We start from the raw sequence: 17983 nt of genomic DNA, 5'->3' as shown, positions 1-17983 counted from the left end.
GGAGTTTCAAAATCTTTTGCCCACCCTACTTCTCAAAACTGGGTCTTGGATCATGGACAAAACTGACTTTGTATTTATAGTAACTTATTTCTTTTAACCTACTTTTTATTTTAATTGGTGAAAGCACACCTAATGTCAATGATTTTTATTTTAATTGTTATGCCACAACCTTTATTTATAAGCATTCCATAAGTCCTCTGTTTCCCATGCTAAAATAATGCACAGGTTAGTTTTTCTCAATTAGGTATAACATAGACATCCTCTGAAAGATTGGATATCTATTGAGATGTACATCAGATTGCCTTACATCCATATCTATAGGGACCTTTCTTCATTGATGTCCCACATGGGAGGGCCCAACTTAGTTTGAGCAATTGGTCCCCTGGGAAATTCATTGTGAACTATATTTTAAAAAGTTATATCTAGCTCTTACCAATAATACAGCAAGACCTACAATCCAGTGTCTGCTACCACATTTCTGCCATGAGATTCTGCCATAATTTAACTTTAGGTAGGTATATCAACTGTAAAGAATAATTAAGCCTTTTAATTCCAAGTTACATTTTGGTATCAAATTTGTTTCCTTACCTAATTTGCCAAGTGTTTTGTTATGAATCAAAAATGTCTTTCTGAAATATTATCTGTCCTTCTATTCAGATATTGACTTTTGTTTTATTATTTTCTGTGCATGTAGTATAAAATATTGACCTACTTTCATATAATCTTAAAAGAATGCTTGTGACTTACCCATAGGCCCATTGCTTCCTTGTTTAATTGTGGTACTTTTACATTGTCTTTGATTCAAGATTAATTTTGTTTTATATTATTTTATCAGAATATTTCTTTAATTTTATTTATTTTGGTGCTTTGGTTCAGAAATGTCTTTCAACACCTGCCTGTCTTGTACTTCTTATGGCCAGAGGATGTTGGAGTATCCCACACATTTGTATGTTGTTGTGTAGGTGTTGGGAATCAAACTTGTATAGTCTGGAAGAAAAGCCAATGTTCTTAAACCTTGACCCATCTGTTCAATCACTCCCTCTATTTTTCTTTTACATTTTTTCATTGACTTACATTTTTAATCACTTTCCATCCAAATCATTTTACATTTTACTCTCATTGCCTCCCCCAAATCTTCTCCTACTCTACTTAGAGGTTAAGGGGAGGAGTGTTGCTTCCTATATACCAAGTCCCCCTTGCACCTCGAGATACTGCAAGATTAGGCACATCCTCTCCCACTGAGGGCAAACATGGCAGCTCAGTTAGGGGAACAGGATCCACAGGCAGTCAACAGAGTTGGGTTTAGAACCTGCTATATATGTTGGGTTACCTGCATGAAGATCATGCTACACATCTGCTATATATACAATGTGGGCTAGATACACAGGTGCCTTGTGTGAGACAGACATAAATGAAAAGAGTAGCAACTCCTGCCAATTTGTGGGGAAGGGCCTGTGCCAAGCTGTCCTCAGAGGAACAATAGGGACATGTTGCTGGACTTTCATTCTCCTTCACTAGAAGGAGATCAAATTTAGATTCTAGACTTAGGCTATATTTATATTTCTGTCCTAGATTCACAGATAGGAGCCTAGGAAAACTATCCTCAGGAAGTTTCCACCCAATAGCTGAGCAAAACAGATGCAGAGCTCCACAACCAAACAGTAGAATGAGCTCAAGTAGTCTTGTAGAATTGTGGGAAGGAGAGAATTAAGGAACCTCTGGGGATAGGAACTTCACAGGAAGACCAACAGAGACAACTGGCCTTTTTTATATTTTTAAAACATAGTGTCTGAAATTATCTGAATTACTGTGTCACTTTGAGATGGTAGAGACAGAGATAGAAATTATGTAAATATAGTACTCATATCAGAAACTCTTACAAAATATGTGACACATATCAAAAAATCTTCAGGATTCGGCTAAAACAGAGTTTAGTGTACATTGTATAATAACTTGGCATTCCTAACTTTTTTGATCAATTGGTCTTTTGAAGGGTATTTAATAAATATAACTTCTTTGCTTCTCTGTATGCCCTTTGAGTCCTGCAGTATATCTCAGAAGTATAGAAATGTATAATCTATAATTCATATTTCAGTAATGATTACTTTGTTCTAATTTCAGTATTTATTGACTGTATGTATTTTTAAAATGCACTTTCAGTGGCACAGTTCATCTCTTTGTGTGAACTCATAGGCAAGTGTTCAAGACTGAGGTGGTGACTTCTATAATCTGCATGAAATGGAGCAGAAGTCCTTGGTTCAGATCCCTTTTATTTTCATCCACCTATCTTCAAAACTTTTAACAACTGCCTGCCCACAAACACACATATAGCAAAATACTATTTGATCTGGCCTCCGTGAGGTATCCCCAAGTCACCCTCGAGATACCTGAGGCCCCAGGGAGTGGGGAGGCATGGTGGAGGTTGTGGGGTGGAGTATGGGGATATCCTCTTGGAGAATGGAGGGAGGAGGAATGGGATGAAGAACTATGGAAGGGCAGACTAGGAGGGGGTTAATGACTGGACTGTATAAAAATAAAAGTAATAAAATACAATGCCTCCAAACAAAAACAAATAAACAAACAAACATACAACAACAGCAAGAAAAAAGAAACAACAACAACAAAAAAGAAAAAAAAACAAAAATGGAGCAGAGACTTAAAGAAAGTCCACCCAGTGACCATCCCAACTTGGGATCCATCCCATGTGTTCAAACCATATCCTGGCACTATAACTGATGCCATATTGTACATGCAGACAGGAGCCGGCTTGGCTACCTTCTGAGTTGGCTCTACCATCAACTGACTGAGACAGATGCAGATAATTACAGCCAACAATTGGATTGAGGTTGCGGACAAGTATGGAAGAGTTAGGGCAAGAGTGGAAGGAGCTGGAGGGCATTGCAACTCCATAGGAAGAATAACAGTTTCAACTAACCCAGACCACTAAGATCTCCCAAAGACTAAGCCAAAATCCAAGGAGACTGCATGAGCTTGTTTGTGTTCCCAAGCACATGTGTACCTTGTATGGCTGTAGTGGGAGAGGAGGCACTAAATCCTGTGGAAACATAATGCTCCAGGGAATTAGAATTCTGGTAGGAGTGGGGGTGCAGGTGAGGGAGTACCCTCTCAAAGGTGGGAGGGGATGATGGGATGAAGATCTCAGGGAGGGCAGACTTGTAGGGGGACAACTTTTGGAATGTAAATAAAAGAATTTAATAAAAACATCAATCAACATGATATTGTCTTTTTGTGATCTAAGTATGTAATAGAAACTCTATATTGAATTGTGCTATATATTCAATGACAGACTCTGTACCAAAATAAATTGGAGATAAAATAAAGAAGATAAAGCAGTTGACTTCTTATTCCTATGTGCTTTTGTACACACTTACCATTCATGTGCATACGAATAAATACACACCGATATTCCAACATATGATATGCAATAATGTTAACTTTTCTTGTTCAAAGGAAACCTTGTGTGTTTAAGAATGGTCTGACACTTCCTATATACCCCAAACCAGTGGACAAATGCCAGGACCCCTGTGGTTGACTTGGGGAAAGGCTGGAAGAAGCTTAGGAGGAGAGCAACCCCAGAGGAACACCATCTGTCTCAAGAAACCAGGACACTTGGGATCTTTCAAATACTGAGCCACCAACCAGGCAGCGTAAAGTAGCTGATATGAGGCTCCTAAGCACATATACAGCAGACGACTGCCAGGGCTGGCCTCAGTGAAAGAAGATGCACCTAACCCTCGATTGACTTGAGGTTTAATGGGGTGGGGGTTGGGAGGTGGGATACCCTCTTGGAGTCAGGGGAGGAGGAAAGGGGTGAGGAACTGTTAGAGGATGGACTTGGAGGTTATAACCCCTGAACTGTAAAACAAAGATTAAAGATAAATTTAAAAAATTGTCTGCTTAAAAACTTTGATAAAAAATGTCTATTACTGTGATGTCAATACTGAAAACTGGTTTTCACAGCATTGTCTAGAATTTGAAATGAGTCTCTTGGACCTGGGAAGTGAGAGACTCTCAGATTTGAAATTAAGGGACCTTAGATGAAATGCCTTGTAGTGGGCAAAATGAACTTGTAGAGTTCACCTCTGGTAGAAAGTCAGGGCATCAATTTCAGGGATGTGGTTGCTAAAACCTCTGACCTGGAATTGTTCCTGTCTAAAAAGAACTGCAGAGACAAAAATGGAGAAGAGCCTGAGAAAAAGGAGGTCTAGTTAGAAGTCCAAGTTTGGATTTAGTAAAAGGGGAGGCCCCAAGGCCTGACAATATTACTGATGCTATGGTGTGTTAACAGAGCCCTATCTTGACTGCACTGAAAGGCCCAACAAGCAGCTGAAAAAGTCAGATGATGGTATTTTCACCCAAGCAATGTGCAGAAGACATTGACCCCAGTGGTTGAATTAGCAAAGCCTGGAAGAAGCTGACAAGGAGGGAGATCCTATCTAAAGACCAGCAGTCTCACCTAACCTGGACCCCTGAGATCTTTCAGACACTCAACCACCACCCCTGCAGCATACAACAACTGATATGAGGCCCCCAACACATATACAACAGAAGACTGCTAGGTCTGGACTTAAACAGAGAAGATGCCCCTAACCCTGAAGAGACTTAGAAGCCCTGTGTGTATAGAGGTCTGGTGGAGTGGAGGGGTGTTGACCTACTCTTGGAGGTGGGGCAGGGAGGTGTGGGAAATGGAACAGTGGACTGGAAGGGGGATAAAGTCTGGACTGTAAAATATTAAAGAAAAAGTTAAAAAAGGCAGTAGTCTCTGGTCTCTAAATGAAGTTAATACATGAATTAACTGATTTTTCCACCTTTATAATTGAATGGTTTACATATATGATCAATATAAGTATCAAATTATCACAAATAATTCAAATTTTAACTAAAGCAATACAGCTTAATAAGCACACAAGTCAGAAACAAACATTTTAAAAATATGTTCTTAGCATAAAATCACTTGCTAAAAATATAATAAAATTAAGTTAAAATATGTTTATATATTTTTTAAAAGGAGCATATATGACTAATTTTATGTTATGTGAAAAGTTGAGGATGTTTTTGTAATTTTACAGTTTTCATGCAGAAACCTTTACAGAATATTTAATAGTTTCCATAATCTAGTATGTTTCCAATTGACATTTGAATTCACTTGTCCTTTAATGTGCCTTATTTAATTTTTGCTGGAATTGCATTTCTTTCTTCACAAAATTTCTGAGCAGTTATTGTTATATCCAATTCCTGAGTATTAATGTACGTATCACTCTTGTGTTTATAGTAAATATAAGTTCCATGTTTTTTAGTATTGCTCTTTTAAAAAGTAATGTGTACTTCTGATTCTGAATCTCAGCATGCTGCTCTCTGGGTTTTCAAACTCATCACAGAAGCCATCCTTCCTCCCAGCATCATGCAAAGCTCACAAGAGACACAGAACATGCTGATGGTATTGTAAAACTACCTGTCTAATTTTCACCTTTGGATTTTGATCATCTGTCTATAAAACTCAATTGGACACTTGAATTTTCTCAGGTAGTATTGGATTCCTGATTTAGGATTAGATTTGATCATATTCATAAGTCCTTTTTTCTATCCATAGGATTATGCCTTTTACAAAATTTACAAAATTATTTTCTTTGCCTTAAGCACCACATACTTGACAGTGATTCATCATTTTCTCTCTACTTCTACTCCTTTTTGCTTACTTCATTCCCTATATTACTTACATAATCCATCATCATCATTTCTTTTCTCCAACTTCTCTCAGATTCACCTCAAATGCAAAGAAACTTCATATACTCTAGATTAAGTGTGAACACTCTGACTCACTCCCACATCCTCTATCCCTTTCTCCACTATCACAAATAGAGTAAAACAAAATAAATGAAAATCAAAATTACAATCCAAAAACACTATAATAAAAATATTGAAATAAAATAAACAGCAGCAAAACCAAATCTTCTGAAATAGACAATGAAACAAAAACGATATCTGCGTTATGTTTTCCAACTATTCCTGTTGCTGGGGCCTGATTTTGAATGTGTTTGATATAATCAGTGACACTTTCAATATATCAATAGTCTGATTTTTTCCTATCAACAGACATTAATTGCAAATTACTCCTTGGTTAGGGTTTGCACTTTCACTTCTCATAGCTGGAATTTTGTATGGATTGAATCTATGTAGCTTTGCTTCTGCTGTTGTATTCTCTGGGAATTCCTATGTCTATAAGTCCTGTTGTATGGAAAATATTGTTTCATTGGAAAAATTCAACTCCCTGATACTTATCTTTCTGCTTTTTCTTCCACATAGATCCAAAAGTCTTCAGAAGAGAAGTTTAATGGAGACCCATTTAACAACTAGTGCTGCAAAGTTGCTCAATTTCTCCACTGAGGGCACTTAAGGAAGTCTAACTTACTTCTTATCCAAGAAGAGACTGCCCTGATGAGAACTGAGCACTGAACTGAATGATGGGTTTAACAGTATGTTGGTAGGAGTCATTTTATTCCATTGTTCCCTCAGGAGAATAACAGTAGTAGGTTTTTATTCCTATTACTAAACTCTGTCTAAACTCAGACTTATGGGCACTTAGCAATATTAGTATGGGTATGAATTTTGTCTCATAGACTTAGCCCTAAAATCTCAAACAAACAAACAAAGCCCCCAGAAACTACTAGGTTATTTATCATTTACTCAGTTTGTATCAGAGTATCCTGAATGAAGTTCACTATTTTAACAATGCAGTGTTTGTGACTGATGATATTCAAGAATTTTTTCTTCTTCATTTACATGCAGTGTCATATGTAAAAATATCCTCAGCAACAGGGCATTACTGTTGGGTTGCTGGTTGGAGAGATTAAATCATAGCCTTACAAATGATCTGGGAAGTTCATGTGGAGGACTGTAATACTACATTGACAAATGACTCCATAAAATTAAAACTATTCTATTCCCTGGAGAAATTACTCAGTGGCATAAGAATTATATCCCTGGAAATGTCTATACAAAATATATAGTAAACCAATTTACATTTCATATATTTTATATAGATATGCATAGATATGTATATACATACATATACACATATGGAAGTAATATAGTATATATTATATATGTTTATATATGTATACATGTAATGGACACATAATATATGTGTTATATATGTTATGTATGTATTATATGTTAAATTATGTATGTTGTACATATATTACTTTATATACACATATACATATATATGTATATATGTATGTATATATATGCTTCTATGATTTGAGAATTTGATACATGAGCCTGGACCTGGAGCTCTCTCTCTCCTTGCTTCTGAGGCCTGGAGCCCTCTCTCTCCCCACTGCTGAGGCCTGGAGCTTTCTCTCTCCCCGCTGCTGAGGCCTGGAGCTCTCTCTCTCTCACTGCTGCTGAGGCCTGTGGCTGCATGGTGCATTAGTTTAAAAGGAGGCAATATCTAAGTGAGATATTTTATTATAGGAAAGAGAAAATAGGCTGGTCAAGTAGAGAGAAGGAAAGAAGAGGAAGGAGAAGAAAAGGAAAGGAAAGGAGAAAAGGAGAGGAGAAGAAAAGGAGAGAGAATAACGAGCAGGAAAGAGAGGAAGAAGGCAAGAGAAGAACAAAGAGCAAGAAAGGAAGAAAAGAAGCAAGAGAGGGAGGAAGTGTGTCCTGCCCCTTATATTGTATGGGGAGTGGCTATCTGTCTTTGGGGGTGAGGCATGCCTGGCTGTGGTCAGATGACTGGAGGTAAGTATGGGGCATTTTCTGTCTGATAGAGTATACATCTCCTGCAGGGGCAGCTGTGAGGGGTTGTAACTGAAACAGGAGCCAAAGACTCAGGAGTTATAGCTGAGCTCCTTCTGCCTCCTGCACTCAGAAACTACCCACTGAGGGCTCAAGGCCAATTACTCTACTGAGCCTAAATTGCCTGAACGTACTACTGCCCACAATTCCTTTTTTGTTTTTTAAGAGAGTGGTGTCATCAGAATAACTGTCCACTATGTATAGGGTATGGGGTCCCTGGAGTGATTGTGCCACTTGTGGTGAAAATTTTGGGTGGGGTGGAAGTATCAGAAGAAATCATACAGGACAGAAGAGTAACACAGTTGGGCCAGAGTGTGAGGATTGTAGGTAAGGCAAGAGATTATAGAATCAATTTTCCATGGGTAATACAGTTTGAGGGTAAGAACATCAGTTTTGAACAGCAGTTAATTAATTCTAGATAGACATTATGTTTTCCTTACTATCACACAACTTCCCCCAAGTTCAGCAGCCATTTGGCTTTGACAAAGAGTTCATCTGTAGGTGGAAGTTCCCAAGTTGGTTGTCTGTCCTCTGTGGGATTCAGTGTGTGTCTAGGGAGTTTTCAGTCAGATGACATGTCTGGAAGAAGATTGCTCTGTTTTCCGAAGGTTCCAGGGGATGGCATTGTTTCTGGTGGATCTGTAGCTGCAGGCACTGTCCTCCCATGTGGGGTTAAACCTGTAGAATAATTATGACAAAAGAGCAGGACCCTGGCAGAATGCCTGCAATGGTTTGTTTGGGAGCACAGCGTGGATAGAAAGCAAGGATTTATGAGGGATTTAGTCCTGGAAGGAATCTTTAAAGTCTGCTTCATATGGCTGAGGAAGAAAATTATGTCTCTGGGATAGGCAGTGACAGTTTGTCAGTGAAAGGAAACCAGTTGTTAATTAAGGACTGAATGATGGTATTCGGCATAGTTGATTTGACCTATAGAAGTAGATTAGGTGACTTAAGAAATCGTAAGCAAGTTGAAAACTTTTTGGACATATATCACTAATGTTAGGGAGAAAAATAAAAGCTTAAATGGAAAAGCAAGAAAATTTTGTGTTGAAAAGCAAAATTTAGTTATTCCTATAGGAGGCACAAGTGAGCAAAATCTCTGGTGCAGCAGTTTTTGCCCGCTTAGATTGGTGGGGTGTGTGTGCAGCAATCAGGCTCTGTGTTCCCCCAGTTTGTTGTTCTTGAAAGGCAGGAGGCAAAGTTTAACCTTGAAGAAAACTTTAAAGTGTAGAGGATTAAGTGACAGGCTTTTAGCCAAAGCTGGAGCCTGTTAGCCAATGTGAGCATGTTGTGAATTAGCTGGAAGTTAGGAGCAGCTGAGAGCTCAGAGGTAGCACCGAGAGCGAGGGGAGGAGCAGAGAGTAGACATTTGAGCCTTTTGGACAGGCACAAAGCAGAAGCAGGGCCAAAGAGTCTGAGCAGTGGGAACTTGCTTTTCCAAGGGAAGGAGGAGGAGGAGAGAGAGAAAGGAATGCCAAGTTTTTGGACTAGGTCATTCACCATTTAGTTCCAATGTGTTTTAACTGGTTCTGCCTCCAACCAATGTCTGCCTGCCACCCAGGTTGCTGGGCGAGGAGGGTGGGCAGAGCTTGTCAGGTGCAGAGGGTTCTCTGTGCCTGTTGCTGAGCTTGCTATTGAGGTGGCGTCATGCCTGACTTGCGCAGAGTGCTTTCTCTCTGAGGCTCCAGGGTTCAAGGCCAATTACTCCTCTGAGCCTAACTTGCCTAAACAGACCACTGCCCCACAACACACCACTGTCAGTTGGTCTTTGCATTTTGAATAGTTGTGCAGTCCTATAATTGTATCTGCCTGTTGCAAAATGAAGCTACTTTCTGGAGGGTGACAGCTATATATTCTATAGTTTAAAGGGTTTCCCGTTTCAGGAAATAGTTGAAGCTAGGTTCTCCTACAGAGTCCATTATCTCCACAGCCACAGGTTTTGGCTTAGGTTATATTACTGAAGATGATTGTCTTCTTGATGATGAAATAAGTCTCACTAAACCACCAGAGACATCATAAACTCTTCATGTGTGGTTTTGCAATGCAAAGATGTCATGGTAGAGGAAAGACCTGGGAGGAAAGGAGAGACCTGGGAGGAAAGGGGGACAAGGAGGGGAAGAGAAGATCATGATCAAGTATTAGATGGAGGCACATGAATGAAGCCCCAGTGGCTCACAGAAAGAATGGAAACAGGCAACCTTGGGAGGTAGTAGGTGGAGGACCCTCTTGAATGTACCAGAGACCTGGGAGGTAAGAGAGTATCAGGTCTCAAAGGGAGGGACCTTAGATGAAATGCCCCACAGTGGGGAGAGGGAACTTTTAGAGACCACCTCCAGCAGAAAGACAGGACATCAAATGGAGGCATGGGGTTGCCATAGCACAGTCAAAAACTATGGCCCAGAATTGTTCATGTCTAAAAAGAACTGTAGGGACACAAATGGAAAATGACTGAGAGAAAGTAGGTCCAATGACAGGCCCAAATTTGGATCCATTTCAAGGGGAGCTCCCAAGGCCTGACACTGTTACTGACGCTATAGTTTGCTTACAAACAGGAGCCTAGCACGACTGCCCTCTGAAAGCCCCCAAAAGCTGCTGAAAGTGTTAGATGAAGATATTTCCACCAAACAATTGACAGAGGATAGCGACCCCGGTGGTTAAATTTGCAAAGGCTGTAAGAAGCTGATGAGGAAGGCTACCCTATAGGAAGACCTGCAATCTCAATTCACCCGGATCCCTGAGATCTCTCAGTCATAGACCCACAAATCAGGAAGCATATACCAGCTGATATGAAGCCCCCAACACTATACAACAGAGGACTGCCTGGTCTGTACTCAGTGTGAGAAGATGCACCTAATCTTTGAGAGACTTGAGACCTGAGGGAGTAGAGACATCTGGTAGGGTAGGAGTTAGGGTGTGGGGACATCCTCTTGGACATGGGGGAGGAGGTATGGGATGAGGAACAGACAAAGGACAGAATGAGTGGGGGATAAAGACTGGACTGTAAAAAAAGATTAAAGAATAATAAAAAATAAATGATGACACTCTAGAAAGTTAATAAAATCATGAAGTTTGGCCTAACATTTTGTAGTACTGTCATGTCTAGCTTTCACATGAACATTACAATGTAATAAAGAGTTGAATAAATACAATCCTGAATGATATAAGAGACTCTCTCTACTGGAGAAATTCCAGTCAGTAAAGATTCAGTTTCTCAAAGACCTGGAGATAGTGGACATCTGCAAATATTTGATGTTTATTTCAGTTGTAGAATCTTTTCATTTACAGCAGGTTTTGATTTTCAGTTCTAGGTTTGGAATCTTTTGTGTGATTGGTCCCTAATCTACTCTTTAGTTTTATGTACATATTCTGACAAGCAGAGGCAACCAGAGATAGTATCAATTTTTCTACAGAATTGTTGCTAAGTAGACTTCTGAGTGTTCCAGGCCATAGCAAGGAGAAGAGTGTAAGCTGTTCCTCAAAGTAGGAACAGTGCTCAGAAAAACTGCAGGCGACAGAACCAAGTGACACCTAGCTGGAGCAGGGACTTGATAGGATCCCCATATTCCTCATGGATCACCTGTTCCTATTTGTTTTGCAGGAAATATGATCCTCCAGCTGAAGTCACTTCTCCTGCTCTAAGACCCACTGTCCCTGTCACAGTCTTGCATCATGTATCATTTGCAAGGAAAATGATTTACTTCATGAACCAGTATCTGAAAAAACAACAACAACAAAAAACAGGGTTGTGCTACTCCTTGCACTCCTTTTGGGGTACACACTGTGAAAAATTTCTACATTAGGGATAGTTCTCTCCTGTCTCCCTGAAATGCTCAGACATTTTGAGATGTGTCATTTTTAGAAAGTAATTAATCATTACTCAAAGCCTTCTGTGAGAAAACAAGTATAACAGAACAATTATACTTATTATTACCCTGGTGCCACAAGCATGTCACTGGCTCAACTTTCAAACGCTATTTATTGTCAAGTTTAAATTATCATCGTACTTTGATAAATAATAATTCTTTCAGTTTGTCTTCTCTGTCTTTCCATTCCTAATTATGAGATCAGGTGAGATAAGAGCCATTTGGCAAACCATGTTATGGTGTCTGATTGATATTATATACTCTTATCAAAGAAATTTACACATCATATTTCCTTCTCACATTTTAATATTGAATTCACACTGACTGACCAATTTCACTTCATCAATATTCACTCTCCACCAGTTGGTTCTCTGTGATATGTCACATATATTTAGCAATTATATCACTTTGAGTTGTTCCTTGCAATAAAAAACAAAAAAACAGTTTCCAACTGCACATATCACATAATTTCTAGAAGCCTGTTGTATTTTAGATTAATTTGATTCTTTTTAAGTTTTCCTCAGTTAGGAGCATCTAAGTGCAAGAATTTAATGTCTTACCTGCAGACTAATTAATATAGATTAGAGAAAATATAAGAAAGTACAAACAGCAATGCAAGTATTGCATCTCATAGAAATATCAGGCAAATATCTTTAGGACTCTCAGGATGATGCACTGATAACCAAGTCTGGTTCAGTTGAGGATATAGGGGTAGATATAGAGATGAAAGTGAGAGAATGGAGAGAGTGAGGAGAGAGAATTAGGGGGAGAATGATGATATTATTGTGCACAGCATTTCTTAAAGGCTTCTATTTCACACTAGCTGTAGAAGAAGAAAATGTTTAGTGTCATAAAAACCTGGGACAAATATCTTACTGATGTGCCTATTGACATATCAAAGTGAACAGAATCTCTCAGTATTGAAGATTCTTTTACAAGCTCTCCTCATCCTCTCTATCCTCTGGCTATTCTTTTGTCTCTCACTTTATGACATTTTGATTAAGAAAGCACAATATGAAAACATTTAAAAATAGTGACGCACAATAATTTACATTCTGATGAAAATCCCCCTGCTATAATGATGCTGGTGTAAAATCTTAATTGACCATAGTGCTATTATAACTGAAAAGTAGGTTGCACAGCATTGACCACCAAACCTGGAAGTACTATGTGGATGAGGTTAGTACATGAAATTAAACTGATTTGGCATTCCAAATAAAAGAGGGATTTACTTAGCTGATAAATAGCCAAAATATTGATTGAAATTGATGATTTTTCTTCTAATACTCTATCTCAAGAAATACAGACCTAGTTTAAAAAATAACAATATCTGAAGAAAAGATTTTAAAAACATGTTCTTAGCATAATGTACTGTTATCTAAATAAAAGGAAACTTAAAGAATTAAAACTTAAAAAATTTGAACATGAACATTTTATTAATAAGAGGCCCAAAGTCATTATGTTTGTTGTATAACAAAGTTTAAGTATTTATTTGGACCTTCACTATATTTTTACATAAAGTATAAGAGAGCATTTTGTAATTTAATGTATTTTCCTGTCGCTATTGGCATGTCTTCTCATGTGTTCATTTGCTAGCTATCTTGAACAACTTGCAATGCTTCATTTACATAATTTCTAGTAGTTACTGTTTAGCTTAATTCTGGAATATATTCATGCATATTACTTTTGTGTTTGTAGTTTAAAGTATACATGTTATATTTCTGCCAATATTGTTCTTGTAATATGTGTCCATGTACTTCTGATGCAGAGTCTTGCAGTGCTGTTCACTGAGTTCTCAAACTCATCCCTGAAACCATGCCTCCTCTCAGCTTCTTGAGAAGTTCAGAGTACAGATGGAGATCACCACGTTCAGCTGATGGTACTGTAAAACAACCTTTTTATTCAACTTTCTCTATTGAGTTTTGATTGCTTGTGCATAAATTTCAGTAGAAAATGTATGAAACATCTCTGATGACAAGTGATTCTCTGATCTATGTGTATAGAATTATGTCATTGGGACTCACTTTATTTTTTCCATTTAGCAGAATAAGAAAATTATTGTTTTCATAAGCCAGTGACCTATCTACTCTCAGAGTATTGGACACTTACAATGTGAGTTATGGTTTTTAGCTCATGAAATTGACCACAAATATATCAAAATGTAGTTGATTACTCTGAGAATATTTATGGTGGTATGACAAAAGTATATTTTGATAACATATATATTATATTTTGTAGGGATCATCATTAGTGATATTGAGGATTTCTTTTTTTGCTGCAGTAGCACATAAGTAAACTTTTACCCTCATTAAGTGTAGTCAGCAGCAGTGAATCTTCTAATTGAGCACCAGATGGAGTTCTCCTGTTTGATGACATAAATAGGTAATATTTTCAGCAATTGGACATTCCTTTCAGATGGCAAATATTTAACCATACCTTTGGTAATCCTGTTTGAGGTTTCAGAGGGGGGAATATAAGACCACTGTAGCTAATGACTCAACCAAATAATTAATTCCTGGCACCAGATATATTTAATATATAATTTCCTAATTAAATGGGATAAATAGAGAGGACCGAATCAAAGCTAGAGTGGAAGTATAAATGATATTTATCTAGAATGAACATCAATGTGGCCCTTGGGATACATTCATTAATTGAATTTTTGTTTTTAATATTATAATATGCACAACTAGTTATTAGCCAGTGAGCAACTTACATATATATACATGTACATATATATTCTATATACATCATATATATGTATATACATGTATGTATGTGTATGTATACACACACACACACATATATATACCTGGACTTTAAATCTAGAGTACACATCATAAAAGCAGCTCTACTGATATTAGCATGCATTATGAGGAAGACGGGTGACAGTAAAATTAATGAATTTCACTGGACAAATTTCTTTACATGTTTACCAAATTCCACACCTGTGATGGTCACTATTGCTGTCAGCCAGTGGTAATATAGATCTACATCCAAACAGTATTGGCTCAATATTTAAGCACAATTGTACTCTTGAATTCCCAAAAACTGAGATTACTTGCATACTTCTTATATAATACCCACCCATCCAACACACTTAGTATGTCTAGAGGCAGGATTCATGAAGTACTATACTCACCAGAGTGAGTTAGAAGCAGGGCATGAATTCTGTCAGAAATGATTCTCTGAAAGTCTGCACATATTCCGAAGGTTGTCTGAATATCCAAATACATGCAGATGAATTAATTGATCTCAGTATTTGTTAAAGATAGGAAATAAAATAGTGATAGTGGTGATTGGAGAGGAATTATAGTGTAGTTTTTTCCAAACACAAAATATGCATATATTACCATTGAAGAAAATATCTTATGAATGTGAATTACAGCAGAGAAACATAACTTAAGGCAGCCTGCATTCAGACACCTGTGCACCCACACATAAAATATTCCACACTAAATTGTTGAGAATATGTATATGTGTATATGTCATTTCTTTTCTAAAAAAATACTTCTTAAATTATTTATCATTATTATACTGTGATATATCTTTGCTAATTGAAAATATCTGAAGCAGTACTCAATATCAACAGCCCTTTTTACAACCCAAGTAGCTTTTCTAGATCACTATCATAGACATAACTATATCATGTAATGTTATAACTCAAGCATAGTACTTGGGAAAATTGACAAAGACTGATCACAAATAACCAGCAACATTGTGCAGTATATGACCAAGAGTCACAATCAGAAAAGCACATAGAAAGAGAAGTTTATTGTAGTTAGCCAGGATCTAAGTGAAACAACCAAATACATGATCATTCCCCCTGCAACACTGGCTACTTATGTCTATTATTAATTGGAGCCAGAACTCAGGATAAATTACATTTTATCTTGTCTTCCCCTTTCAATTTCCCCCTTGATACTACAATTCATAAGGAGGATAGAGAGATATCTAAATCAGAAGTCATAATGGAAATCACCAAGATTATTGCAGGCTTTTGATTTCTATCCCTAGATTTAGAATCTCTCTATTGATGTGTTGTTAATCTCTTTTCTATTCAGTAGCACAAGCACTGCCAAACAGAGGCAACCTGAGCTAATAAAAGTCTGGGAAGATAGAATTTTTACCAGTCTGGCTCCATCTGTTGTCCAGTTTTCAGCTGGTTCCTGGCTATAATTAAAGCCTGATTATAAGTTTCTTGAGAGAAAGAAGACTACTCTGGAAACCTGAAGGGGACACAGCCAATGGACCATTAGCATAGAGAAGAATTGCTGAATCCCCTCACCCTTGCTCTGAGTAACCTATCCCAGCTTCTTATAGAGGAAATATGATCCTCCCTTCAGAGCTACTGCTTTTCCTTCAAGATGTGTCATTTTTGAGTATTCAAGTGGCTCATTATCTGCAAGTAAAGATTATTTTGGGATTCAGTATCTGTCAGAGAAAAGTGATTGGGTGACACACTCTGAAAATTTCTTTAGCAACCAAAATCCTTACATTACACTCTTCAATGCTCTGAAATGCTTGAGTTACTTAGAGCTACTGACATGCCTTTCACCGAAGTCACTTGTGGGCATGGAAGTATTATTACTTGCAATTTTCCTTGTTATCATCCTGCTACCATGAAGGGTCTCAAATGTTCAATTCTTTTATCTAGGTTCTACAGTTAGGTTTAAATTATCAACCCCCATTAGAAAAATATTAGTCCTTATATCTTTCCACTCTCTTCCATGTCTGCTGATTCCATTCTATAAGGGTAGACAATACATGGGAGTACTGCAAAATCAACTGTCTCTCATTGGTATTTTGTACCCATATTGAAAGGAATTTACCAAACAGATTTCCATATCATCTTTTGATGGTGAATCTCCACTGACTGACCAATATTTTTTTAACCACATTCATTTTTTTCCTAATTACTGATTTAATTCCTATTACTGATGCCATATTGTATGTGTAGACAGGAGCTGGCTTGGCTATCTTCTGAGAGTCTCTACCATCAACTGACTGTGACAAATGCAGATAATTATAGCCAACAATTAGATTGAGGTTGGAGACCAGTATGGAAGAGTTATGGGGTGAGCAGAAGGAGCTGAAGGGAATTGCAACTCCATAAGAAGAATAACACTTTCAACTAACCCAGACCACTAAGATTTCCCAAAGACTAAGCCAAAAACCAAGGAGACTACATGAGCTGGTACAACCAGGCACATGTGTACCTTGTATGGCTATAGTGGGAGAAGATGCAATTAATCTTGTGGAGTCTTACTACCCCAGGGAGGAGTAATGTTGGTGGGGGGGTGGGAGTGCAGGTGGAGAGTACCCTCTCTGAGGTGTGTGGGGGACGATGGGGTGAAGATATCAGGGGGGGAATTGGAATGGAGACAATTTTTGGAATGTAAATAAAAACTTTAATAAAAAACAATCAATCAATGTTATATTGTCTATTTGTTACCTAAGTATGTAATAGACACTCTACATAGAATTGTGATATATGTTCAATGACAGACTCTGTATCAAAATAAATTGGAGAGCAAATAAAGAAGATGAGCAGTTGACTTCTCATTCCTACATGCTTTTGTATACATTTAACATTCATGAACGTATGAATAAAAACACACTTATATCTCAACATATGATATGTAACAATGTTATCTTTGCTTCAGCAAAGGAAAACTTATCTGTTTTAGAATGTTCTGACAGCTTCTATATATACTCAACCATTGGTCAGAAGCCAAGGACCACTGTAGTTGAATTAGGGAAAGACTGGAAGAAGCTTAGGAGGAGAGCAAATCCATATGAAGAACAGGTGTATCAACTAACCTGGAGACTTGGGATCTTTCAGATACTGAGCCAGTGACCAAGCAGCATATAGTAGCTGATATGAGCTCCCCTGGCACATATACAGCAGAAGACTGCCTGTTATGGTCTCACGAAAGAAGATGCACCTAACCCTGGAAATACATGAGGTCTGGTGGTATGATCGTAGGGAGGTAGGGATGTCCTCTTGGAGACAGAGGAGTATGAATGGGGTGAGGAACTATTGGAGGGAAGAATGGGAGGTTATAACAACTGGACTGTAAAACAAAGACTAAAGATAATTTAATAAATTTCATTTGCTTAAAAAATTTGGTGAAAAATGTTTATTATTGTGACGTCAGTATTGAAAACTGGTTTTCACAGCATAGTCTAGAATCTGAAATGAATCTCTATGATGTGGGAGGTCTCAAAGCAAGGGACCTCAGATGAAGTGACCGTCAGTGGACAGATTTAATTTGTAGAGTTAACCTCTACTAGAA

General features: G+C 37.8%; 1 long non-coding RNA gene across 2 annotated transcripts; it reads left to right on the top strand.

Moving 5' to 3' along the window:
* On the top strand, positions 1–17316 carry LOC116102322. 2 transcript variants are annotated; one of them, XR_004123080.1, is made up of 3 exons: positions 1–5458; positions 6325–6502; positions 11420–17316. It is a non-coding gene; the product is annotated as an uncharacterized LOC116102322 (long non-coding RNA). The 2 variants fall into 2 exon arrangements; XR_004123079.1 differs by having other exon boundaries at positions 1–6502.
* Positions 17317–17983: the final 667 nt, after the last annotated feature.

The sequence above is a fragment of the Mastomys coucha genome, unplaced genomic scaffold, assembly GCF_008632895.1.
Source record: "Mastomys coucha isolate ucsf_1 unplaced genomic scaffold, UCSF_Mcou_1 pScaffold21, whole genome shotgun sequence".
Classification (NCBI taxonomy): Eukaryota; Metazoa; Chordata; class Mammalia; order Rodentia; family Muridae; genus Mastomys; species Mastomys coucha.
This window is presented reverse-complemented; position numbering and strand designations above follow the sequence as displayed.